This window comes from Ovis aries, chromosome 16 (assembly GCF_016772045.2).
Source record: "Ovis aries strain OAR_USU_Benz2616 breed Rambouillet chromosome 16, ARS-UI_Ramb_v3.0, whole genome shotgun sequence".
Lineage (NCBI taxonomy): Eukaryota > Metazoa > Chordata > Mammalia > Artiodactyla > Bovidae > Ovis > Ovis aries.
In genome coordinates this window covers 67,827,193-67,853,671 of record NC_056069.1, presented here as the reverse complement: position 1 = coordinate 67,853,671, position 26,479 = coordinate 67,827,193, and the positions used below count along the sequence as shown (strand labels likewise).

The window sequence follows — 26,479 nt, the reverse complement described above, 5'->3', positions numbered from 1 at the left end:
GCAGGGATTTCCTGCTTCTCTGAGATCTCTTTCAGCTCACACTGACCTAAGTGTGCCCCTCTAATCTTTTCTGCTTCTCGTCTAGACTGTAAGGTCTCCCAGAGGGTCAGCTCTTAACTGGGGTTATCCCCAACCTTGGGCTTCGGCCCCAGAGACAGAGGTGAGCCTGGGGGTCCATGACCCCCTGAAGGCAGTTTGCACCCTGGGCACACTCTCCCTGCCAGGCTGCCTGGGCTTGATGCCAGCCCTGCCTGCCCCAGAGGGTGACTCAGGACCTCTGTCCTACAGAGGGACTGCGTGACTGCATCCAGTGACTACGTCCCTTGAGGGACGGCCCTTGAGGTTCCTCTGGTGTCGGGCAGCTCTGGGCCACAGGGCCCACCTGCAGGGCACCCCTGTCCTTCCAGGGGCCGACTGCTGGGCAGTGACAGGCTTCAGGAAGGCACGGGGTGGCCATTTCCTGAGCTCCTTGATGGTCCGCTGAGGCCGCTTCAGCCCAGCATCTAATTAATACCTAGTGCGGACTGATTGAAGAGGGGCTTTATCAAGGGGATTCCTGCAGGAGGAAGAGGGGTCATTGCCATGTGGGGAGCAGTGACAGCTGTGCCAGCTTCTCATGAGTTAGGGGGGTTCTCTCGGCAGAGATGAGTAACCGGTTCCGGGAAGTAGGAAGAAACGGTGGCCCGGATGGACGGGAGGGCAGACGGTGTCCCAGCCCGGAAGACGGGAAAGGGGAGGCCTCTGGGCAGGAGTGACCGGCGCCTCCGGCCAGGAGTGGGAGATGCCCCCCGGGATGGGCCGCAGACACAGAGCCACACACAGAGGGGGAGTCGGGAGGCCTCCCCTTTATCTTGAGCTGACCCGCACCCACGTGCTGTGTCACATGGAAGGGCTTGGCGGCTCATCTCCAGCGACACAATTTTGCTGTAAAAGCAGCAGGTTTTTTTTCAGGGATGTGCCATGTTATTATTTTTTCAACGTTTTATTTTGTGTTGGAGTGTAGCCGATCAGCAACGCTGCGATAGTTTCAGGGGGACAGCAAAGGGACTCAGCCATGCGCACACACGCGTCCCTTCTCCCCCAGACTCCCCTCCCTCCCAGGCTGCCACACGACATTGAGCAGAGTCCCCCGTGCTGCACGGCAGCCCGTGCCTGCTGGCTATCCGTTTTAAATGTAGTGAAGCTGTGTTTACAGTTTCTCTTCTCTCTCTGCTCTGTGCTCTGTTGTGTCTGGCTCTTTGCGACCCCATGGACTGTAGCCCACCAGGCTCCTCTGTCCATGGGACTCTCCAGGCAAGAATACTGGAGTGGGTTGCCATTTGCTACTTCAGGGGATCTTCCTAACCCAGGGATTGAACCTATGTCTCTTTGCATCTCCTGCGTTGGCCCTGATGGTTATCCATTTTAAATATAGCAAAGCTGAGGTTACAGTTTCTCTACATGAGCTCAAAGAAGAGCCTTCAAGGAAACCCAGGCAGCTGCAGGGAGCCTGTGAGAAGAAGCCTGTGATGGGCTTCAGGCCAGGCCTGCTCCAGACTGCTGAACTAGGGCTCCAGGAAACGGACCCCAGTGCCTGCATGCTCTTCTGAAACACCATGTGGAAGACTCCCGGGCATAGACCCTAGGGCTGGAAAGTGAAGTCGCTCAGTCATGTCCTACTCTTTGCGACCCCATGGACTGTACCCTACCAGTCTCCTCAGTCCATGGAAATTTTCCGGGCAAGAGTACTGGAGTGGGTTGCCATTTCCTTCTCCAGGGGATCATCCCAACCCAGGGATAGAACCTGGGTCTCCTACATTGCAGGCAGACACTTTGCCATCTGAGCCACCAAGGGGCTGGAAAAGAATGATCCATATTTGTAACATAAATGGTGTCTCCAGCTATGAATACATCTATGGTCACAAGCTTCCATCCTGTCAGATACAGATTGGCACTTGCCACGTTATCTCTCAGTTCAGTTCAGTTCAGTTGCTCAGTCATGTCTGACCCTTTGTGATCCCATGGACTACAGCACGCCAGGCCTCCCTGTCCTTCACCAACTCCCGGAGACTACTCAAACTCAAGTCCATTGGGTCAGTGATGTCATCCAGCCATCTCATCTGTCACCCTCTTCTCCTCCTGCCTTCAATCTTTCAGGCACCCTTCAATCTTCAGGGTCTTTTCCAACAAGTCGGTTCTTCACATAGGTGGCCAAAGTATTGGAGCTTCAGCCTTGGCATCAGTCCTTCCAATGAATATTCAGGATTGATTTCCTTTAGTATTGACTGGTTTGATCTCCTTGCTGTCCAGAGACCTCTCAAGAGTCTTTCCCGGGATCACATTTCAAAAGCATCAAATCTTTGACATTCAGCCTTCTTTATGGTCCAGCTCACATCTGTTGATGACTATTGGAAAAACGATAGCTTTGACTATACAGATCTTTGTCAGCAAAGTGATGTCTCTGCTTTTTAATACACTGTCTAGGCATATGTGTTATAATATTAGTATATGTATAATGTATATATATTATGTGAAAGTGAAAGTCGCTCAGTTGTGTCTGACTCTTTGCCAGAATTCTCCAGGCCAGAATCCTGGAGTGGGTAGCCTTTCCCTCCTCCAGGGGATCTTCCCAACCCAGCTAGCTCTCCTACATTGCAGGCAGATTCTTTACCACTTGAGCCACCAAGGAAGCCATAATCTTATTAAAATCCTCAGTGACTGATACAGGAATTGGGTCAGGGAGGTGAAGGCGTAATCCCAGGTGTACTGCTGGCAAGACAATGGGTTTAGAATTCAGGATCACAGCTGCCTCCAAGCCTCCAGTGCCCTCCTGACAATCATAAATGTTTCTTTCTTTCATGACCATATCTGTCAGACTAAGGTGCTGGTTCTTTACAAAAGCAGAATGAAGTACCGTAAATAAAGTAAAATATTTGCCACCTGCCTGGGCAGCATTCCAGGCTGCGCTTCAGTTGCTTCAGCGGCTGAGCCTCCCCAGCCATCCCCACCACGCCCGAGACCCACGTCCCACCATCTCTTTCTTCCCTCCCCTCCCTGTCTCTCTCCTTCTCCTTCTTGCCACTCTCTCGTAACCACCAGGACTGTTGTTGACTGAAGGCTACAAGGAGAGTGCACACACACACTCACACACTGCAAATGGACGCTCTCACAGTCACACGCACAGACACATATACACACACACACTTGTACACACAACAAACATGAGCGTGTAAACAAATACGCACATTCATGCACACACACAAGTACATACATATACACATATGCACTCACACATACATGCTTGTACACACTGAATACACACAAGCATATACATATATCACGCACATACATGTACACATTTATGCACACTCACACATACACACAATGGCCTTCCAACCCCGCTTGTTTCAGAACTCTTTAGGTCCTAGCATCCTCTTTTCTTAGCCCTGTAACTCATTTCCCTGCTGCTTCCTCTTTGAAGAATTTTCCATCGGTAAACACTTTAGCACTGAAACATGGGTTATATCTGGAGATTAACTCCAGTTGGAGAAAAAATTCCACATGTTCTTCCACCTCTTTGTAGCGTCTTTTGCGGATTATCGAACAACTGGCCATGCTTTTTGCAGGAGAGCAGGATTCTCTTTCCCCACCCACGTGCTCTCCTCTCTGGACAGTACTAGGCTGGTCCCTCCCTGCGGAGAATCTTACATGACCCCAGCTCAGAGGCCACGCAAAGAGACACCACTTACATTTAGGATGGAAGAAACTTGATGGTGAAAATGAGGGGCAGGAACACAAGTTATAAGGAGAGACTGCTTCTTCACCTCCTGCCAATGGAGCAAAGACTTTCACAGCTTCTACTTGCTTTCTGTTAGTATTTTATTATTGAAGTATAGTTAATTTACAATGGTATGTTAGTTTTAGGTGTGCAACATGGTAATTCAATATTTTTATAGACTACACTCTATTTAAGGTTATTGATGAAGAAGATGTACATATGTGTGACAGAATATTACTCAGCCACTAAAAAGAATGACATAATGCCATCTGCAGCAACACGGCTGGACCTAAAGCTTACTGTACTGAGAGATGTAATGCAGACAGAGAGAAATATATATGATAGTGCTTCTATGCACAATATTTTTAAAATTACACAAATTAACTTATTTATGAAACAGAAACAGACTCACAGACGTAGAGAATGAATTTATGGTTACCAGAGGGGGAAGGGTTTTGGGAAGGGATACATTAGGAGTTTGGAATTGATAGGAAAAAACTGCTATATTTAAAATGGATAACCAACAAGGGCCTACTGTATAACACAGGAAACTCTGCTTGGTACTCTGTAATAACTTAAATGGGAAAAGAATTTTTAAAAGAATTGTTGTTGTTGTTCAGTCACTCAGTCGTGTCTGACTCCTTGCGACCCTATGGACTGCAGCACGCCAGGGTTCCCTGTCCTTGACCACATCCAGAAGCTTGCTCAGACTCATGTCCATCAAGTCAGTGATGCCGTCCATCCATCTGGTTCTTTGTCATCCCCTTCTTCTCCTGCCCTCAATCTTTCCCAGCATCAGGGTCTTTTCCAGTGAGTCAGTTCTTCACATCAGAGGGCCAAAGAATTGGAGTGTCAGCTTCAGCATCAGTCCTTCCAGTGAATATTCAGGGCTGATCTCCTTTAGGATGGACTGGTTGGATCTCCTTGCAGTCCAAGGGACTCTCAAGCGCCTTCTCCAACACCACAGTTCAAAGCATCAATTCTTCAGCACTCAGCTTTCTTTATGGTCCAACTCTCACATCCATACATGACTACTGGAAAAAGCCATAGTTTTGACTACACGGACCTTTGTTGGCAAAGTGATATCAGATACATGTACATGTATGACTGAACCACTTTGCTGTACACCTGAAACTCACATAACATTGTTAATCAATTATATTCCAGTAAAAAATGTAAACAGTGAAGTTATTACAAAATAATGGCTATATTTCCCTGTGCTGAACAACATACGTTTATTGCTTCTTTTTTAAATTTTTATTGCAAGATGCTTGCCTTACAGTGTTGTGTTAGTCTCTCCCAAACATCAGCATGAGTCGCACAGGCACACACACGTCCCCTCCCTCTACACGTAGTGGTTTGTGCTTCTTAACCCCCCACCATTACTCCTTCCCCTGCCCCCCACTGGTAAACACTGGCTTCTTCTCTCACAGCTTCTAATTTCTGACCTCGACTTTGGTCTTTGCTCCTCAGGCCTTGCGAAGACTTTTCTGACGTCCGCATCCAAGTTCCAAGGTTGAGCAAACCCCTTCGAATTAGATAAGTCTGGTTTGATGTAACTTTGAATAAACAAACAACAAGAAAAAGAAAACAGAAAATGAGAAGGTCCCTAAATTTACCAAAAGGCACAGGAATGTGACTTCCTCTCCCCAAGTTTACAGGGAGAGATAGAAGTGAATTAAAACCTGGCTGCTTGAGCAACTGACATTCCGCTGGAAATGAAAGCTTGGAAGGGAGCCGGAGCCCAGCGGCTGTCACTCTGCAGTGAATGCAGAACCACCCAAGGGCTTCTTAACACACCCAGAGCTCGGACTTGGCAGGTTTGCGTGGGGGCTGACGTTGGCGTTTCTCGTATTCCCAGCTGACGCCGATGCTGCTGGCCGAGGGCCCCCCCGTGGGAATGGCTGTTGTTGTGCCTTTAGCCTGGCCACAGGGCAATGACGCAGCTCCCGCAGCTCCCGTGCTGCCAGGGGCAACCGAGGCATGCACACAGGAGTGGCTGATGCAGCATGATGTGACAGGGAAGAGCCAGTTCTGACTCTTCCCTGCTAGATCTGTGCCTTTGGCTGCTTTTTTTTTTTTTTTTTTTTTTTTTAATAATCACACAGAATGGTTTGCCTCAGATCACCCTGCCCTCTGCCTGACTGTTGTGTCCTTGTTCAGAAGCCTGTCCTCCTCTGGATGGCAGGAAGGAAGAAATTAATGCACTCCCCTGCCTGAGGCTCGCCATTCTAGGAGGTACCTGCAGGACTGAATGGCCTTTTCACTGTGTCTCCTCGCCTCCCGGACCTCTGATCCATAAGACAGCCTGGCATCTGGATCCCAGACGGTCACTTTGAGAGGTTAGTCTGCCATCTTCTTGGTCAGCCAGCTTTCAGAAGGAAGTTGAATTCCTTGGCTCAACACCTCATTCGTCTCTCAGACTCACTGGTCTTGCCTGTGGCGAGCAGAGCAAGCTTGGACTCGGTAACAGGGAGGAGCTCAGGGCTTCTCAGATGTTCGCTGATCCCATTTTCATCCACTTAAAACTGAAGATCCCTGAAATCTTGGGGTCCAGGACACTGGCCCTCCCTCTTACATTCAGGGCTTAAGTTCTTAGCTGCGGTTTCCTTCCAAATGATTTCAGCTCGTATTGGGCAGAATTACATCCTCTAAGTCACTCTTAAAGGCCTTGTGGTATTTAAAGTATCTTTTGTTTCCAACATCCTGGAATACTTAAGTAACCCTTTTCCAGATCGAATAATGTCCCCTGTGTTTTGGTTTATTTACAGTTTTTCTGAGGCTGCAGGAGAGCCAAGCCTTATTCTTGGCACAAGGCTGGGCTGTTTTCACCCTCTGCTACCTGGAGGTTAATCGAAAGAAACACCCTGGCAAAGATAAAATCGCCGAGCAGGAGGCAGAAAAGCGATGCCCTCAGGCCCAGCCTGTCGCCACCTTGCTGAACTCAAACAGCAAATCCCGAGACTGAGGAAGGCCCGGGGTGTCTGGGTGACTCACTGCCCCTGCAGATCTGGGTTTTCTTCCTGGGGGATAGATTGCACCACTTTTGCTGTTTTTATTGGGAAATCATTTTTAAATTAGAGAAAACATTTTAAAAATTGAACCAGACTTGTGTGCCCTTTCCTCAGAATCAGATTTTATTTCCATTTTTCCCCATCTGCTTTCGCATTTGTTCTCTCTCTGTCTAAATATGTGTGTTGCTGCTGCTGCTGCTGCTGCTGCTAAGTCGCTTCAGTCGTGTCCAACTCTGTGCGACCCCATAGACGGCAGCCCACCAGGATCCCCTGTCCCTGGGATTCTCCAGGCAAGAACACTGGAGTGGGTTGCCATTTCCTTCTCCAGTGGATGAAAATGAAAAGTGAAAGTGAAGTCACTTCGTTGTGTCCGACTCTTCGCGACCCCATGGACTGCAGCCTACCAGGCTTCTCCGTCCATGGGATTTTCCAGGCAAGAGTGGGGTGTCATCGCCTTCTCTGAAATATGTGTGTACATATTAATATCATATTCTCTGAACCATCTGAGACTAGCTTCTTACCCCTAAGAATGGGTGTGCTTTTGTGTAACTGTGGTACAATTATCAACTGCAGTAAATTTAACATGGATGCAATTGCTTCATCTAGCCCATTATCTGTATTTTAATTTTGACAATTAATCCTATACAGCAAGTCCCCAGCATACTAATGAGTTCCATTCTGATAGCACGTTTGTTTATAAGTCCAATAAATTTAGCCTAGGTACAAAATAACACAAGGCCATATAGTATTGTACTGTAATAGGTTTATAATTTTTTTCACATAAATAATACATAAAAAACAAACACAAAAAATGAGGCAAACATTTTAATCTACATACAGGGCCTTGAAAAGTACAGTAGAGCAGTACAGCAGCTGGCACACAGGGCGCTCTCGCATCTTTGAAAGTTTGCAACTTGAAGCTCTTATGCAGGGGCCTTACTGTGATGTCCCTTGTGCATTTCCCCCCTCCAGTAAAGGAGTCAGTTCTAGGACCATTTCCTGCATCCGGTTATCCCGTCTTCCGATCCCCTTTCACCTAAGACAGTTCAGAATCCTACCCGTCTTGCTTGAAGGGACTGTTTGCCAATGATTGCTCACATAGAGCTGGGCCGAGCTCCTTGAGGGGGATGCTGAATATCATGCGTCACACCCCCAGCGCAGGGTGTGGTCTGCCCTCGATGCCGAGGCCGTTTGTTCAGCAAGTGATTGTGTGGTCCCATTTCTCACTCCGTAGTTACTAGCTTTTCCCTGATTTTGAACAAGGTAACTGTGAGAAGGCACATTAAGACATGCCAGCATCCTGCTCCTCATCCAAATCCATCCCCGCCCCTGAGATCTGAGCATCACTGACGACGCCCTGAGCATCACTGATGACCTTGCCTGAGCCGCTCTGTACAGGGATGGCCACCGAGTGAAGACCTTTCAGTCCAGCCCTCCCTCTACTTCATCAGCTGCACGGTCATGCCACAGCAGGTGAGAGCTCATCCTTCCCCGCTTCTTATTTGGTGTATCGGTTTATTCTCGGGTGATGGCCTGGTGGCTCAGTGGTAAAGAATCTACCTGCCAAGAAGGAGACGTAGGTTGGATTCCTGGGTGGATAAGATGCCCCTGGAGAAGGACATAGCCCTGTAGTGTCCTTGCCTGGAGAACTCCATGGACAGAGGAGCCTGGCATGCTACAGTCCATGGGGTTTCAAAGAGGCAGACAAGGCTTAGAAACCAAACAACAATTATTGTTGACATGGACACAGGGATTTTTGCAAAAACTCATCACCATCCTCAATGATGTTAGAGTGAAAACTGATCCAGACGCTTCTTCTGAGACCTCCTTCCTGCGGCATCTGCTCTGTGTCCTTGTATCAAGGACCCACCTCATTTTTTTTTCACCATTTTTCTTGTTTTCTGACATAGTAATATGTCCCAAGTTCATCTTCTACTTTCTCTGACCCAAGCCTGGGATCTGCCACTTTTCTACCTAAAACAAGGAAGTTGACTTCTATTGGGTTTATTTCCATGCTGTGAAAAGAGTTCTCTTTAGTGAGTGCTTAGAGTGTAGAATTGAAATCTCTTAGTTAAATAGAACTCCTTTGGTGGCAAGAAACAGAAAGCTTGACTTGAATGAGCGTAAGCAAAACATCAATTAATTGATCAGTGGAATCCAAGCAACAGTCAAACAGTCAACCTCTGAAAGTGGAGTGGTGGTTCTGAACCCCAGAGGGCGTTGATCCCCAGATATAAATGCTGCCCCGCTTCCTCAGTTTCAGGACCTCATCCTTGCTTCTCTCACTAGGCCACTGTGAGCCCAGCCTGTTCCTCCAAAGGGCAGGAAGCCTGGCACCCGGAGTGCCCTTGGCTCCTGTGGTTCAGCCTCCAGCCTGGGGAATTCCTGCTCAGAAACCCTCAGGAAAGACTCAGCATTTCCTAGATGACCAGGTTTCCACCCCTGGGCTAACCTAGAGGGCCATCCAGATGCACTTGGGAAAGAACAGGGCAGCTTCTGAGCTGATAGACTGGAGAGGCAAAGGAGAGGGTCCCGGGAGCATTAAGCAGATCCTCCTGCACACATCTGCTCAGACACAAGAGTGTTTGGCTAATTGCCTGTTCGCTGTGCTCAGGTGCTGCAAATGAGTTGTTCTTTTCTTCTAAGGGACCCTGGAATGTAAAGTTTCCAACAACCACAAAACTGTGTCACAGCCCCAGCCGAGACTGATGGGGGGCAGCTGCGAAACTCGCAGAGGCGCAGCCAGCGTGGCCCTTGCATCAGGCTCACCTGTCTGCACTGTGGCAATAAAAAAAAAAAAAAAAAACAGGGGGACTTCCCTGGTTGTCCAGTGGCTGAGACTCTGCCCTCCCAGTGCAGGGGGCCTGGGTTCAGTCCCTGGTTGGGGAACTAGATTCCACGTGCCACAGCTAAATACCCTGCATGCCGAAATTAAAAAAAAAAAAAAAAGAACCAGAGTGCCACAAGTAAAACCAGGGGCCAAATAAATAAATATTTTTTTAAAGTAGGAAAAAGGCTGCTTGAAAGGAAGGGAGCTTGGAGATGGGTCCCGTTCTCTGTGACCTTGGGCAACTGGTTGACCCTGTGAATCCTACACTAGCTTGAAAGTCAGTTTCTGCTCGGACACCCCACGCCTACGTGGTCTGTGTTCAAGCAGAGATGTTATTTTGACAGCTCTGGCCTTGCCTCCACATCGACCTCAGCCAACCATGACTGTTGGTGACCGCAGATGGACAGAGAGTCCAGTCCTGGACTAGCCCCTTCCCCTCCCTATTACCTAATCCCCAACTCCCTTCTGGCACGCCTTGGACATTCTTTGGGTTTGGACCCAATCTCCAGGCCCTGTTTCACCCATCAGATTCCATATTAGGTGTGTCTAGTGCCATCACAAAGTGTGGCCAGAAAGAGGCCAGCATGCCAGGCTCCTCTGCCCCAAAGTGGCAGGCGCTACCCATCATCCCAAGAACGGCCCCATGCACTCAGCCAAGCTTGAGTCCCCAGACCTCATCATCACTGGTTACCATGGTTACAAGGCAGCCACTCCCGCCACCTATAAGGGTCTTTTCAATGAGTCCAGGCCCCCCGCCCCCCGCCCCTGCCCAGGGTTACAGAACCTGCAGGAAGACATTTGGAAGTGGGTGCTGGGTTACAGAGCTAGGTGACTTGTGTTTGGGCTTGATTGTGAATGCGTCATATTTCTAGGATGGTGAGCATGCCTGGAAAATGGATATGAGCCTAAACTGTGGGCTCCACCATAAGGGGTGGGATTAGTGGTTCCGGGCCCCTGCCAGAAGCCCAGCTGTATAGACAAGCCACAGTGACCTACTCTCCCAAACTATGAGCCGGCTCTCTCCAGCTGCAACGGGGGAGTGTTAGCCTGAGAGTGTGGAGCCGGCCTAAGTGCAGGGGAGAGGGATGTGAGTGTTTGTGGGTGTGGGAGAGGAGAAGAAGAGGACTGGGTGGAAGAGAAAGAGGAAAATCACAGGGAGAGGCCTAGTGAGCAGATGCAAGCGGTCCTGTACTTGGGGAGGAAAGAAGACACGAGATGAAAAGAAGCCAGGGCCCTTGATGGGGGTGGGGGACAAAAGTCAGCAGAGGAAGGGATGGATCGCTTCTGTCCAGAAGTGAGTCATGTTGCCGTCTCATAAGAAGAGCCTAATAAAAGGAAATGGTTGGGAAAATCAGTGAGTTTTAAAATACTCGGTTATTTTCAAGAAGGGGTTAATGAAACGCTGAGTTCCTCATCTCGACAAGGTTTTCTCTGGGATACTTGCACTCACATCTCTCCACCACGTGAGAGCCTGAGACTCAACGAGGTGGCATCCTGTGGGGATTCCTTCCATCCCCTTAGCTGAGGTCTGCCAAGCACCTACTATGTGTTACTCTCTGTAGCAGATGCAAGGGCACCCAGAGACTGGGGCTTCACAGCTCAGCCCAGAGGAGAAGCAGAGATGCGGAGTGGTGAGCACAGAGAACGGGCCGCGTGCTGCACACAGTATGCGAGAGAGAGCGGGCCGGGTCTGGGCCCACGGGCGTCGCCAGGGTGAGGACGCCCAGGAGCTGTTTGCTGTTTGCTGTGTGCTCCGTCGTCAGTCGGGTCTGACTCTGTGACTCCATGGACTGTAGCCCACCAGGCTCCTCCATCCATCGGATTCTCCAGGCAAGAAAACTGGAGTGGGCTGTCATTTCCTTCTCCAGGGGATCTTCCTGACCGAGGCACGGAACCCGCATTCTCTCGCATCTCCTGCATCGGAAGGCAGGTGCTTTACCCCGTTGCCACCTGGGCAGCCTGAGGATGCCCAGGACAGAAGCAGCTAAATCTCCCTGGGACCCTGGAGACCCTGGGGGACCACAGCAGGGCAGCATGTGGGACTGGAGGACCGGCCAGGGCCCCTCAGGCTGACTCCTGAGCGGATGCTGACAGACATCAGGGTCGAGGCACAGTGGATACAGACACGATGGATGCTCTTCGCCCCCCTCAGACACCCACCCCACCCCCTCTGCCTCTTCAATCCTTCATTTCTCAGCCGTCAGCTCAACACGCCCCTCCCAGACAGGCACCTGCCCTCAACCAGCTCACCCCAGGCTTCTCCAAAGTCCCAAGGCTTTAAATACAATCTCCCAAAGTAACTGAATTCTTATTGGGCACTCAAGTGAATAAACTCTCATTTTATGTTTCTATCATAGCTAACTGAGTCCGAATGAAAGTTTCCTCACCTTTAAAAACGGCAGGGCCATCTCAGTTCATTCAAAGGGAGTAATGTACATTCCTGCCACAAGTTGAAATGAACCCACATGTTCGGCAAGAAACAATACTGTGGAAACCAGAACTGAAAGAGACACGTGTACTCCAATGTTCATCGCAGCACTGTTTACAATAGCCAGGACACGGAAGCAACCTAGATGTCCATTGGCAGATGAATGGATAAGAAAGCTGCGTTACATATACACAATGGAGTATTACTCAGCCATTAAAAGGAATGCATTTGAATCAGTTCTAATGAGGTGGATGAAACTGGAGCCCATTATACAGAGTGAAGTAAGTCAGAAAGAAAAACACCAATACAGTATACTAACGCATATACATGGAATTTAGAAAGATGGTAATGATGACCCTGTACGCAAGACAGCAAAAGAGACACAGATGTAAATAACAGACTTTTGGACTCTGTGGGAGAAGGCGAGGGTGGGATGATTTGAGAGAACAGCACTGAAACATGTATATTATCATTTGTGAAACAGATCGCCAGTCCAGGTTTGATGCATGATACAGGGTGCTCAGGGCTGGTGCACTGGGATAACCCAGAGGGATGGGATCGGGGGGGAGGTGGGAGGGGGTTCAGGATGGGGCCACATGGACACCCATGGTTGATTCATGTCAATGCACAGCAAAAACCACCAACCAAAATATTGTAAAGTAATTAGCCTCCAATTAAATAAATTAATTAATCTAAAAAAATACTGTGTTTTCTTATGCCCACCAGTTTGTTAGCAATAAATAGCATTTTCCAAAGAAAGAATTTCAAAGCAATAACACGTCTGTATTCTAAAAGAATGCTAGATGTAGGCGTCCGCGGTTCATCTTGTGAGAACCCAAGTAGAGCGGGAGTGGGTGGTATGAGTCGATGAGGGGGGCGCTTTGACGCAGGGCCCCGTCCTTCCTACAGAGTGACGGGGAAGGGCTGCTGCCCAGTGAGCGTCCAGTGAAGTCACAAATACAACTGGGGGCAGGAGTCCCGCCAGCGGGGGCGATGTGACGGGTGATGACATCATTGAGAGCAACAGCAAGTGCGCCCGTCTCAGGGAAACCTGTCTGAGCACCCGAGCGCCCTGTCCCGTCACGCTCCTGTCTCCCTGCCATTTCGGCGCCGACTCACACGCCTGCTTCCGCGAGATGCGGGCCGAGCTCCTGCTTCGCGCCTGCGTTCCGCACCTGCGTTCCGCACCTGCGTTCCGCACCTGCGTTCCGCACCTGCGTTCCGCACCTGCGTTCCGCACCTGCGTTCCGCACTTGCGTTCAGAGGCAGGGAGGCAGGCACTTCCGGCGCTCGTGCTGCGGAGGAGAGTCGTCCGGGCAAGAGGCCGGGGGTCACTCAGCCGTGTCTCCTGGCTTCCAGATTCACCAAGTTTGATAGAAAATAGAAACCAGTCACCTCTGCTGTCAGTTTTCAGTAAAGGGAATGGTTTTCCTGGTTAAATGCGACAAATCAGAAAAACCTAATCGTTTTTAATGAACCCAAAGGGGGAAAACCCAGAGAGTTGGGCTAAGAGCTCTCTGACCTTGAGATGGCAGGAGCTGATGGCAACCCCAGTTGGAAATAAGATGATTTCAGCCTAAGTGAATTCTCCCAAGCAGGAAGAACCGGTTTGGGAAGAGACTTGCGTGCCTTCGGCAGACTCTGCCGAGACGTATTTGAGTGGCTTCCGCTGGTTTTACTTCATGATAATGTACCTTGTGGGGTTTGCAGGTGGCTCAGTGGTAAAGAATCCGCCTGCAATGCAGGAGCCCCAGGTTCAATCCCTGGGTTGGAAAGATCCCCTGGAGAAAGAAATGGCAACCTATTCCAGCATTCTTGCCTGGACAATCCCATGGACAGAAGAGCCTGGCAGGCTACGCCCCATGGGGTCGAAAAGAATCAGACACACACACACACACACACACACACACACACACAAAGTGCCTCATAGGTGAACTTTTACCAAACAAAAAGGCAGACTTGAAGAAGCAAGACTGCTTGTCCAGAGTGAGGTCAAATCTGAAACTGGATTCTGTCCCACTGGCACTGTTAATTCAAAAGACCCACTGGACTCGCGGGCTGGAATGGCAAGAGCTCCTCTCTCTCCATCCCTTTCTCTCCCACCCACAGTTCAGGGTCTTAAGAGGAAGCCAAATTCAATACGGACAGACATTTAAGAAGAAAAACTCATTTTATTTAAAACTTCATTTTATTAAACTCCAGGAATTTGTCTCTAGGTTTAAAGAGAGTTGATCCGATGACTCAAAGTTTTCGCGTTGACCTCCTGGGAGGGTTGGGGAGGCCTCCCAGGCCTGCAGAGGGTGCAGCTGACAAAACAGACAGCTGCTAAGTCCACATCAACGGGCACTTTCAGTTGATGCAGATGGCTTAGAAATCGCCGCCCTTGGCATGGAATTCTCTGGCGCAGGAAAACAGAGAGGAGAGACATCAGGCTCGCCCACGAAGCCAGGCAGCACATCCTGCCTTTCCATCACTGGATGTGACTGCTTCTAAATCTGAGAAAGTAGTGCAGCTGCCCACATGCTCAGATCACTAGCCACACCTTCCTGCAGTGCCAACTCTGCGAAAGGATGACAGTAACGGATGTCACAGTGGACAGAACAGATCACACACACGGACAGGATGTCACACATGGACTCATAGATCACCGGCAGAGTACAGCCTCAGCAAGAGGTGAAGCCATGCACAAAAGGCAGAGCTCCCAGACTCTTGAGAGTTCCTCGGACTGCAAGGAGATCAAACCAGCCAATCCTAAAGGAAATCAACCCTGAATATCCATTGGAAGGACTGAAGCTGAAGCTGAAGCTCCAATACTTTGGCCACCTGATATGAAGAACTAACTCATTGGAAAAGACCCTGATGGTGGGAAAGACTGAGGGCAGGAGGATGAGATGGCTGGATGGCATCACCAGCTCAAGGGACATAAGTCTGAGCAAACTCCAGGAAATAGTGCAGGACAGGGAAGCCTGGCATGCTGCACTCTGTGGGGTCGCAGAGTTGGACACAACTTTAGCGACTGAGCAACAGTCTGCCCCAGCTATGGTTCACACAGTGCCCCCCACCCTCACAGTCCCAAGCATAAGCTTCGGTGGGAAGCTTTGTCTGGCAGCTGTGTGTTTGTGATCACCAGGAGAAACACACTCCTCACAGCAAACACTGAGGGCTGCTGCGTATCTGTGGAGAGATGAAGTGCAGATGTCGACTATTGTACAATGAATTCAATTATTGGAATTTTTGTCATCATTAATCCCATAAACCATCCTCAAAGAGCACTCTTTTCAAAGCCGAAAATGCTGAATGAAGCCTGAGTTAGAGGTGTAGTTGAGACCATTTGCCTCTGTGCAGTGGGGAAAAGAAAATATTTTACCCCTAAAACGACCCCGTAAGAGTGACTAGAGGTCATTTTCTTAGAAGGCTTAGTGTGAAACAAAACAAAATCTATTTGCTTAACACACACACACACGTATATGCATCCCATGCAAAATGTCTGTCTTTTAATTACCATAAGTAATTAGGAGAGTAGATTTTACTCCGAAGAGGTTAGTTGAGACATTTGTTTGTGATGAGCATTTCCCCCTCTATGGAGCTAGAAATATCACTGTAAATGTGGTGATTAACAATGTCTCTATCTCCAGCTCAGGAAGTGTTGACACAGATGCTTGGCTAATCATTGATAGCAAATAGCTATTCCCATAAAGGCGAAGATTAGTCGGAATTGGCATGCATTTTGTTCTTCTGTGAGCCTCCTTTGATTATAGATGATGTTTTGTTAGAGTGTATCCATGCAACCTCATAATGATGTAAAACCCAAGAAAACAGGTACTCTGTGCCAAAACCAAATTAAATATGTGTTCGAAAAATGCAAGCTTGATTCGAGTTCAGGTACCGCGAAGCTTGCCTTCATGTCTATTGTTGCTAAATCCTTCAGGGAAACTATAAAAAGCAACCCTGACATTAATATCAATTTAAAGTTGGTGTCACTGCCAACATTTCCTCCCCATGAAGCCCAGCTGTCGTATCGTCTCCAGCCCAACAAGGAGTGGCGGCAGAGCCACTTCCACAGGGCTGGGAAAGCTGCGCACAGACTGGGCAAGGAGAAGCCCTCTGCTCTGCACAAGCCCGCTCCACTGCCTTGGTTTCCCTGTGGGCAGCACGGACACCTCCGGGAGCTGGGTACAGAGCCCGTTCTCTGGGTGAGCGGCTTCGGCGTCTCTGACCTGTCAGGCCCCTTCCTCCTTCTTCTGCAGTTTCCAAGGAGCACCTACATTCGGATGGCTCCCACCCGCTTGCCACCCCACTCACACGTGCGCTAGGCTGTTTCCGTCTTGTCCGACTTTTTCCCACTCTATGGACTACAGCGCACCAGGCTTCCCTGTCCTTCACTATCTCCCAGAGCTTGCTCAGACTCGTGTCCATACAATCGTGATGCCATCCAATCATCTCATCCTCTGTCGCCCCCTTCTCCTCTCTACCAAACATAGCTTAGCCTAGCCTACCTTAAACGTAAGCAGATCATGTACGTTAAAAGATGGTTGTGAAAAATCATCTAACGCAAAGGCTATTTTATAATGAAGTGTGGACCGTCTCAGGTAATTATTAGCACTGTGCTGGAAGCTATCTGGGCACAGGATGGTTGTCAATGTATCAAGTTGACCGCCATGATTTCTAGGCTGACTGGCAGCTAAGACTCGAAGACTCTGACCAGCCTCACAAGAGAGTACTGCGACATGTATCACCTACCAGGGAAGAGATCCAAGTTCGAAGTGTGGTTCCTACTGAATATAGAAACATTTTGTGCCATCATACAGTCAAAAAATCATAGGTCAAACCATCTATCGTAAGTCAGGAACCATCTGAATACGTCGATCTCGCCAAAGAACAAAAGCATCCTGCTCTTTCCCTTTAAGGAAGTGAGGAGAGGACGAGAGGCAACAAACACAGAATTCAGGGCTTTGCACGCCCTCCTGAGGCCTTCGATGTTTACATTTGCTTCCAGGACACTCGGTAATGTTAGCCCCTCGTTTCCACGCTTAGTCTTACCTGACAACTCCTGCTCATTCTTGAAAACTCGGCTCAGAGTCAGCAAGGGCAGGATCTCTGTGACCTCTGCGTCCTCGGGATTTGGGCACAGCTGAAGTCCTCAGCACCTGTGCCAGCATCTCTCAGGGCTAATTAGATGGCATCCACCCATCTGTCCTGCCCTGGTAGACTCTGAACTTCTTGAAGAGGAATTCTCTTCCTCCTCTTGCAAGGACACTAATCCCATCACAGGGGCCCCACCCTCATGACCTCATCTCTACATAATCACCTCAAAATACCACCCCAGTGGGTTAGGACTTCAACATGTGAACTGGTGGGGGGGGGGCAGCGTGCAAGGAGGAAGGAAACCGTTTAGTCCACAATAGGCAACCACTAGCCACATGTGATGACAGAGTGTCTGAAAGGTGCAGAGTGTGGTGGAGGAACTGAATATTTAACTCTGTGTGTGTGTGTGTGTGTGTGTGTGTGTGTGTGTGTGTATGTGTGTGTTATGCGTGTTAGTCGCTCAGTCCTGTCCGACTGAGCTTTGTGACCCCATGGACTGTAGCCCGCCAGGCTCCCCTGTCCATGGGATTCTCCAGACAAGAATACTGGAATGGGTTGCCTTTTCCTTCTCCAGGGAATCTTCCCAACCGAGGAATCGAACCCAGGTCTCCTCCTGCATAGCAGGCAGGTTCTTTACCATCTGAGCCACCAGAGAAGCCCAAGAAGATGAGTGGAAATTGTATTTTATGTTAACTGATTTAAGTTTATGTTTCAGTAGCCAAACGTGCCCGGCGGCTACCACACCAGATAGCACAGCTCCGGATCTCTTGCGTGCATGGGTACTAGGGAATGGAAACCTACCTGAGTTCAGGCTTGAGTGGCTAAACTTCCTGACTATATCAGGGAAGTGAAAAGGCTTCCCAGGTGGTGCTAGCAGTAAAGACTCTGCCTGACAGTGCAGAACACATGGCTTTGGTCCCTGGGTCGGGGGGACCCCCAGGAGGAGGGTGTGGCTGCCCACTCCAGTGTTCTTGCCCGGGAAATCCCATGGGCAGAGGAGCCTGCTGGGCTACAGTCCATGGGGCCTCAAAGAATCGGACATGGCTGAGCGAGCACAGATACACACATCAGGGAAGGTACTTACCATTTTCTCACCGAACCTCTGCAGGACTACGTATACCAGACTAGATGCCACCCTCCCTGGGGGCCCCTGCAGGCTCCCCCACACACACAGGCAGTGGTGGGAAGGAGCCTCCCTGGAGAGGAAACACTTGAACAGACACCTGTGCCCTCGGGGTGACCTGCAGGAAGGAGCTGCAGGTGGAGGCCGGGCCTGGAAACGTCCACAGGTGGGGTGGGACCCAGCCCAACCTGCAAACAGAAAGGGAGCCTGTGGTCTCAGCAGGCGTCCAAGCACGCAGGCCCTCCCGCCACCAGAATATTTCCTTTCAAGCAGCATAGGGGGCCGTTTCCAGGCTGTGAGCAGGGGCGGAACATGACATTATTGAGGTTTCAAGCTTCTCCTTGGGCACCTCTGAGGGCACCAGGTCTCAGGGGGCAAGAAGGACAGCAGAGATGCGGGGGCTGGGGGGCGGGGAAGAGAAGCAGCCTGGTCAGAAGAAGAGATAAAAAAGGGGGAGCCGAGAGGCCGTCCTGTCATTGGAGCTGAGGACACACGTGACCCATGAACACCTCCTGGGGTCAGGTCTGCAGCGAGGGGAGCTGTCGGCCGGGAAGGGCAAGGTTCCAGCTGTGCTCAGGTGGCCTGGATGAGATGCCCCCGGGATACCCACGTGGGCAGTGAAGGGTAAAACAAGCAGGGAAGAGCCTGCAGTGACTGACTCCTGAGCCAGTATCCTCTCCTCTGGAATAAGAAGTCTGTGGACGGGACAAGACGCCGCATCAGAGGTGGTCCAGGAACGCTTCTGCTTTCTCGGTCAGCAAAGACTGGGCAAGTCCTACAGGCCACTCAGCACAGACCCCAACAGCCTGTCCCACAGCTGGAACGTTTCTTTAGCAGCAAGGGGACGGCTGAAGCCCCTTAAACCACCCCCACACTCTGCTTCCCACGTTTCAAACTGCTAGATAAAGTTGTTGAGAAATCCTGGAATGCCCCTCCAGTTTTCCCTAAACTGTATTTCTCACAGTGGACTCTCAGCAACGAGATAAATTTAGATTCCCCCATTAAGCAAGCCCAGCACTAGGGTGATTGTATAGGCTGATGTTTTCAATTCTACTTTTATTATCTTGCATTTCTCTTCCAGGCTTAGAATCCCTCTTTCTCATCACCCTGCAGTTCTTCCCTGTCTGTGTTCCTTTCTCCTCCTCATAAGATGATCGTGAAACCGCTTCGGTCACCAGTAAATGGCGGAAACAATGAATGAGCTTGGCTTTCAACACTCCTGAACAGACAGTTGGGAGGTGGTGGAAAATTAAAACCAGGCAGCTCCAAGACATTAGTGAGTCCTGCTTGAGCGGAAGAGCCCGACCCGTCTGCAGTCTCATCGCACCACTGACATCAGAGGGGAGGGGCTAGCCAGGACGGGGAGCCCTGGAGCAGAGGACACCGTGAAGCCGGGCTCCTCTCGTCTTCCCCACAGAAGCCCAGCTTGTCTCGTGCAGAAGTGGGAAACGGCGGCTTCCACCAGCTGATGAGGAAGCTGACGGATCCTGCAGAGAGGAGCTTGGTGTGAAGGTGAAGGGAGGGGGGACAGTGATGTGGCATCCTCTGGGGTCAGCACTCTCCCCCCAACACTGGCTGAAAGTGGGGAGCTCCTACCAGCCGGTCACCAACCCCATGGAGCCTGGTTGACTAAAAGCTTTCACTTGCTAGATTTTGTGAAAACTTTACCAAGTGACTTTCACAAACTTGAGGTCCAGAACTCAATAAAGGAGATCATGTTTAGCCTGGGGAGAAAAGCAGGGTGGAGCATGGGATGCTTCTCAGGTTAGCAAGTCTCTGGTTGGGGGGTTGGGGTGGGTGCTTTCTTTCCAACCATCACTGAGGGCAAGCAAAACATGAATTGCGTCAGCACCCTGTAAAGGACATCAGTCCATGGCTGTTAATTATTACATCAGCCCCAATGTATTGAGCATGTTCGTCAACCACAAATAACAGTGAAACTTAAAATAGACTGTGATTAAAGCATTCAGAGAAAAGGCAACCTCGGGGCCCCCACACAGATTCTTTCCATCCCCAGAACAACAGGGCCAAACAGCTGTGGGGAATGCGACCTTGCCAGAAACGGGCAGAACCCTGCCAAGATGTCAGCAACAGCCTCTTGGGCGGCTCTCTGGGTTTCCTGTCCATTCTACTACCCCTAGCCAAGAGCAAAGGCTTCCCATGTGGTTCAGTGGTAAAGAATCTGTCTGCCAATGCTGGGGCTGTGGACTCGATCCTTGGGTTGGGAAGATCCCCTAGAGGAGGGCATGACAACCCTCTCTAGTATTCTTGCTTGGAGAATCCCCTGGACAGAGGAGCCTGGTGGGATACAATCCATGGGGTCACAAAGAACCGGGCGCAACTCAGCACACACACAGGCACCCAAGTCTCTCCTGATTCATTTTTATCTTCCCAGCCACACACGGGACATCTCAGTAGCACGAAAATGTCTAAAGCCAGTGCAATCCAGGTGTGTGCATGCTCAGGTGTGTCTGGCTCTTTGTGACCCCCAGGGACTGTAGCCAAGGACTTCTCTGTCCATGGGATTTCCCAGGCAAGAATAGTGGAGTAAGTTGCCATTTCTTTCTCCAGAGATCTTCCTGACCCAGGGAGCAAACCCACGTCTTCGACATCTCCTGTGTTGGCAGGTGGATTCTTTACCACTGAGCCACCTGGGAAGCCCGAAGTCTTGGCAATAAAAGGCAATGATCGAGGAGGTAGCTCTGAAACAGCCCCAGGTTCCCACCAGAGCCCCCCAACCCTGTGGTGGACACACATAGGCTCCCAGTTACTCAAACAGTAACCTAGGTGCTGCTGTGACTGGAGCTTGTTGATGGAATTCAGGTCCAAAATAAACTGACTTCAAGATCTGGAGATTATCCACGGTGAGCCAGACCTAATCAGGTCAGCCCATACAAGGGATAAGGTTCTTCCTTAAGAAAGAGATTGGAAGCATCAGGGGGACACATGTGAGGGGGTCCCTCTGCTGCTGGCTTTGAAGATGGAAGGGGATTTCAGATGGCAGGGAGTGTGGATGGCTTCTGGGACCCAGAGTCCTCAGTCCTACAGCCGTAAGGAAACGACTTCCACCAACAGCCTGTAGGACTTGGAATCATAATCTTCCCTGAGCCTCTGGAAAGGAAGGAAGTCCAGCCAACAGCCAAGTTTCCCCAGGTGGGACCCTGAGCAGAGAAGGGCCCTCTGAACTGAAAAATTACGAGCTAACACAGTAAAGAATCTGCCTGCAATGCAGGAGATCCAGGTTCAATCCCTGGGTCGGGAAGATCCCCTGGAATAGGAAATGGCAACCCACTCTGGTATTCTCACCCAGAGAATCCCATGGACAGAGGAGCCTGGCGGGCTACAGTCCATGGGGTCGCAGAGTAGGACACGACTGAGTGACTGCATTTTCACTTTCTTTCCAGCACCTTTTGGTGACTTTACACAGCAAAGGAAAACTGACGGAATCTGCTGGGTGATGTTCAGATGCCGACTCCCGAGCAGGCCCCCACCGCACAGCTGCAGGATGTCAACGACCTCAGCAGAGAAGGATGACGGCTCCTGTCCTCCAGCCCCCTTGGGGGAGAGCAGGGGGCCGCCCAGAGAATGCACAGAGCTCGCTCGGAAGACTGGAAACTGCCTCCAAGATAGAGCGGATCCTGTCACCTTCTTGTCAATGAGCATCGTTAATTACACGTGTTTTCATTTTCACTCTTGGAGATATCATTTCATTTTCTTTTACAGTTTTGCTTGAAAAATTATGGTATCGGGAGACTAGCTTTGCCTGGGCTGCATTAGAAAGCTGGTGTTCACAGGCGTGCTGATGGCTATCGCTTGGAGAAGGTGCCAACGCAGCTGACCATCATGCTCTCGGAGAGTCACAGGATGTTCGCAGATTAAAAGCCCTGAGAAGTCTGGCTATGAAGGAATGTGCTCGACGTGATTTATTTAACCAGGCACCTTCCAACCCTTCTGCTCCAGAAAGCCCTTTCCTCCAGCCACTCAGATAAATTAGGGGGGAGGGGGGAGGGGGGAGGAGCCCAGTGTGAAAAAAACGTGTTCAGAGATTAATAAAGGCAAAGAAGTAATACACAAAGATGCACAGACTCTGTGTTGTGTGCAATCCCGTCATGCTGTGTGTGATCATGGATGTGTGAGGGTCTACACCTTCCTTTGCCCAGGGGCCTTGACTTGGCCAGATTTTGGACATCCCCCCATGACCTTAAAGCTTGGGGGCTCAGACAATAAAGAACCTGCCTGCAATTCAGCAGATCCGTGTTCCCTGGCTGGAGAAGATCCTCTGGAGGAGGGCATAGCAACCCAGCCCAGTATCCTTGCCTGGAGAATTTCGTGGGTGGAGGAGTCTGGCCAGGCTACAGTTCATAAGGTTGCAAAGAGCCAGACATGGCTGAGTGAGCATACCATGACCTTGAACCTAAACATTCTCAGACAATAAGGCAGAGGGAAGGGAGCTTTGGTAAGAATAGTTAAGACAGGGTTCATTGCCTTATATTGCACAGGAAGAAATTTCACTAAGAAGTGAAAATATATTTCTAATAGGAAAATAGCTTGATAAGAAAATGAAAAATCACTGTCCTTAGAAAAAAAACTAAAGAATGCTCTTTTACTTACCTAAATCCTATACAAGTAGACAGTCTATCATTTGCAAATAAACGTTTTGATATTTCAAATGAGACCTACCCTGCCAGATAAAGAAGTCTATTATATATCAACAGTGATTTATGTTTTATGGTCTGGGGCCAAGACGCAGGCAGATCTAGAGGCCAGAACAGACAGTCCAGAAACAGGCCCTCCTGTACAGGGGCTTCACATATGAGCAATAGGACCTTAAAAAAGTGAATTGTTACAGTTTCTAGAGTCAAGAAGGGGACAGCAGAGGATGAGATGGCTGGATGGCATCACAGTCTCGATGGACATGAGTTTGAGTAAACTCCAGGAGTTGGTGATGGACAAGGAGGACTGGCGTGCTGCAGTCCATGGGGTCGCGAAGAGTCGGACACGACTCAGTGACTGAACTGAACTGGAGTCAAGAAATTGGCTAACTCATTGGGGAAGAAATCTTATATCTCCAACTCTCATCCTATTTTAAAATGAACTTTAAGTAGAATACAAATTTAAATATAAAATAATAACTGCTAGATGTTTTGAAAGAAAGCACAGATAAATACAGCTGTCCCACTACACCCTTTGGTTACTGGTTCCAGGATACCCCCCATCTCACGCAAATCCTTCTGAGGATAATCATGAGAATATCTATGATGATACTTATGACAGTCCTTATGAAACGGAGTCAGGTGAACCATAATTTTATTCTTGGACTATTTTTTCTTGCTAATAAACTTCACTGATGTTCAAGTCTTTTATATGAAATCGGCACAGTATTTGTACTTAAATTGGCACAGCATTTGTATATAACCTGGGCACATGCCCCAGTGGCTCACAAGGTAAAGAATGTGCCTGCAATGTGGGAGACCCTGGACTGGGAAGATCCCCTAGAAAAGAGAAAGGCAATCCACTCCAGTACTCTTGCCTGGAGAATTCCATGGACAGGGGAGTCTGGCAGGGTACAGTTCATGGGGTTGCAAAGAGTCAAACACGACTGAGTGACTAATACTTTCTCTCTCAGGCATATACGTCCCTATACTTTAAATCATTTCTAGGTTACTTGTGTTACTTAATGCAATGTAAATTCCATGAAAATCATTGCAAATACAACCAAATGCTATGTGAAGTGTTGCCGTGTGTGTGCGGCAAATTCGAGTTTTGCTTTCAGGAGCTTTCTGGACTATTTGTCCCAGTTATTTTTGATCCACTGTTGGCTGAATCCAGACCCAGAGCCAGTGGGTACTAAGGGTAACTGTATTTTATCCGCATTTGAGAAAGGATGTTTCAACATAATCCCAGAGTCAAATCATAAAAATACTGATCAATCCACTTATACACACATCTCTTTATAATTTTTTTTAAATTTCTTTGCTTGTGTCTGTGCGGGGCCTTGGTTCCTGCCAGGGCTTTTTCTAGTTGCATGGAGCAGAGGCTACTCTCTCGTGGAGGGCGTGGGCTTTCATTGCAGTGGAGCACAGACTCCAGGGCTCATGGGCTGCAGCAGCTTCAGCTCCTGGCTCTACAGAACAGGCTCAGTAGCTGCGTCACGCAGGATTAGTTGCTCTGAGGCCTATGGGATCTTCCTGGACCAGAGATCGAACTTGCGTCTCCTTCACTGGCAGGCGGACTCTTTACCACTGAACCACCAGGGGAGCCCCTACAGACATTTCTGCAATAAAGAAAAACGAAACAAAAGGCAAAGGAACATTTAGAAACATATCTCTAACATTTAAAAGAAACACAGAATTGATGGATTGCAAACGAATGAGAACAAGTTGACCTCTCTAAAAGGAGAATGGACAAAGGACCTGAACACACAAATTAGATCACGGATGGCCAGTGGGTGAAACTATTTGGCTTCAAAGGCAGTGAAATAAAGGGGGGAAAAGTAACGAGATATTCATACAATTGAATACAGTGTTGAATATAGTAAAATATATTTTGTGTGTATGTGTGTGTGTATGAATACCACTTGTGCATATGAATATATATTGAATATAGTAAGAAAAAGATTGAGAACCTACCCATTCATGCTGGGTACGGTTATGGGAGCTGGGTCAACTGAGATGAGAGCACACTTTCGAAAACTGCAGGAGGGCAATGTTAGGAGAAGAACCATCAGAAACGGCCAGTAGCCATGTAAGACCCACCTGACTCATTAGGAGCAAGTACCTTTGGTTTGCCTACATTACCTGTTGATTGGGGCTCCCCTGTGGCTCAGAGGTGAAGAGTCCACTTGCAATGCTGCAGAAGACACAGGTTCTATCCCCGGGTGGGGAAGATCCCCTGGAGAAGGAAATGGCAACGCACTCCAGTATTCTTGCCTGCAGAATCCCATGGCAAGAGGAGGAGCCTGGAGGGCTACAGTACCGAGGGTCGCAAAGAGTAGGACGCGCTTAACTGACCCAGCATGCACGAATCTGTTGATTACAGTATTTCACAGCCTTGGAAGAATCCGCACCCACACAAAGCAATGAGTGATGCTGGTAGCCTTGGGAAGGAGCCAAGGTTAGAGCTCACTTGTGTGTCTGATTGAATAACGTCCCTCTCCAGTGTCTTTGTGATGCTTTGGGGCACCATTTCTTCCCTTCCTTCTGAACCAGCCTCCCCACCCTGCTGGTTGTCTCACTAAATAAGACAAAGAAATCTTTGACACAGGTTCACTGTGTGTTTGTCTGAGAGTTGTGTTTTTAACTTCAAAAAAAAAATGATACTTTGACAGAAATTTGGCAAAAGGATATTAAAGTTCTCGGATGTTTCTGCTCTGAGACAGTAATTTAGCATTGAGGAATTTACCCTCTGGATAGAATTGGATAGAGGTGGGAAGACAGCTATAAGGAAGTTCAGACAACTTTGTGTAATGAGAGCTGAGGGAAAAAAAAAAATTCCATACATCACTGGTTCTCTGTCTGGGGTGATTCTGCCTCTAACAGATTCTGAACACAGTTTTAATTGTCACAACAAGAAGATCTGCTCAATATCCCACCACACCCAAGACAGTCCCACTGCAGAGAATGACCCAGCCCAAAATGCCAGCAGTGCCAAGCCTGAGAAATCCTAACCAAACTGTACAACTGCCGGGACAAGGCTGAATCAAAGTGCAATACTTTGCAAGCGTAAGGAAAAGCTATGATATTGCGGGTCTAGATTCATATTTATATTTAGAACTCGTTGCTAAGTGAAAAAAATATTTATCAAAATATACTTGAATCACCATATGGTTAGGAAATATAAATGTATTAATAAGATAGTTGTATATTTATAGACTATTGTCTCTCATATTTCCCACGGACAGAATAGATTCATTATATGGGTCTATAGAAAGTAGTATGCGAGTGAATGTGTGTGTGTGTGTGTGTGTGTGTGTGTGTGTGCACAGCCAGTCGTGTCTGACTCTCTGTAACCCCGTGGGCTGTAGCCCATCAGGCTCCTCTGTTCATGGAATTCTCCAGGCAAGGATACTGGAGTGGGTAGCCACTTCCTTCTCCAGGGGATCTTTCTGACTCAGGGATTGAAAGTGGTTTCTTCTGTGTCTCCTGCCCTGGCAGGCAGATTCCTTGCCACTAAGCCACCTGGGAAGCCATATGTACGTATTATAGTATTTATTATTCTGTATCTTTTGTCAGTTGATTTCTAT

The 26,479-nt window shown here is 49.0% G+C and overlaps 1 long non-coding RNA gene across 1 annotated transcript; it reads left to right on the top strand.

Annotated features, from left to right (window-relative positions):
* Positions 1 to 5,699: 5,699 nt before the first annotated feature.
* Positions 5,700 to 12,788, top strand: LOC105602647 (uncharacterized). The gene is made up of 3 exons (XR_006056555.2): positions 5,700 to 6,099; positions 8,035 to 8,244; positions 11,164 to 12,788. It is a non-coding gene; the product is annotated as an uncharacterized LOC105602647 (long non-coding RNA).
* The last annotated feature ends 13,691 nt before the right edge of the window (positions 12,789 to 26,479 follow it).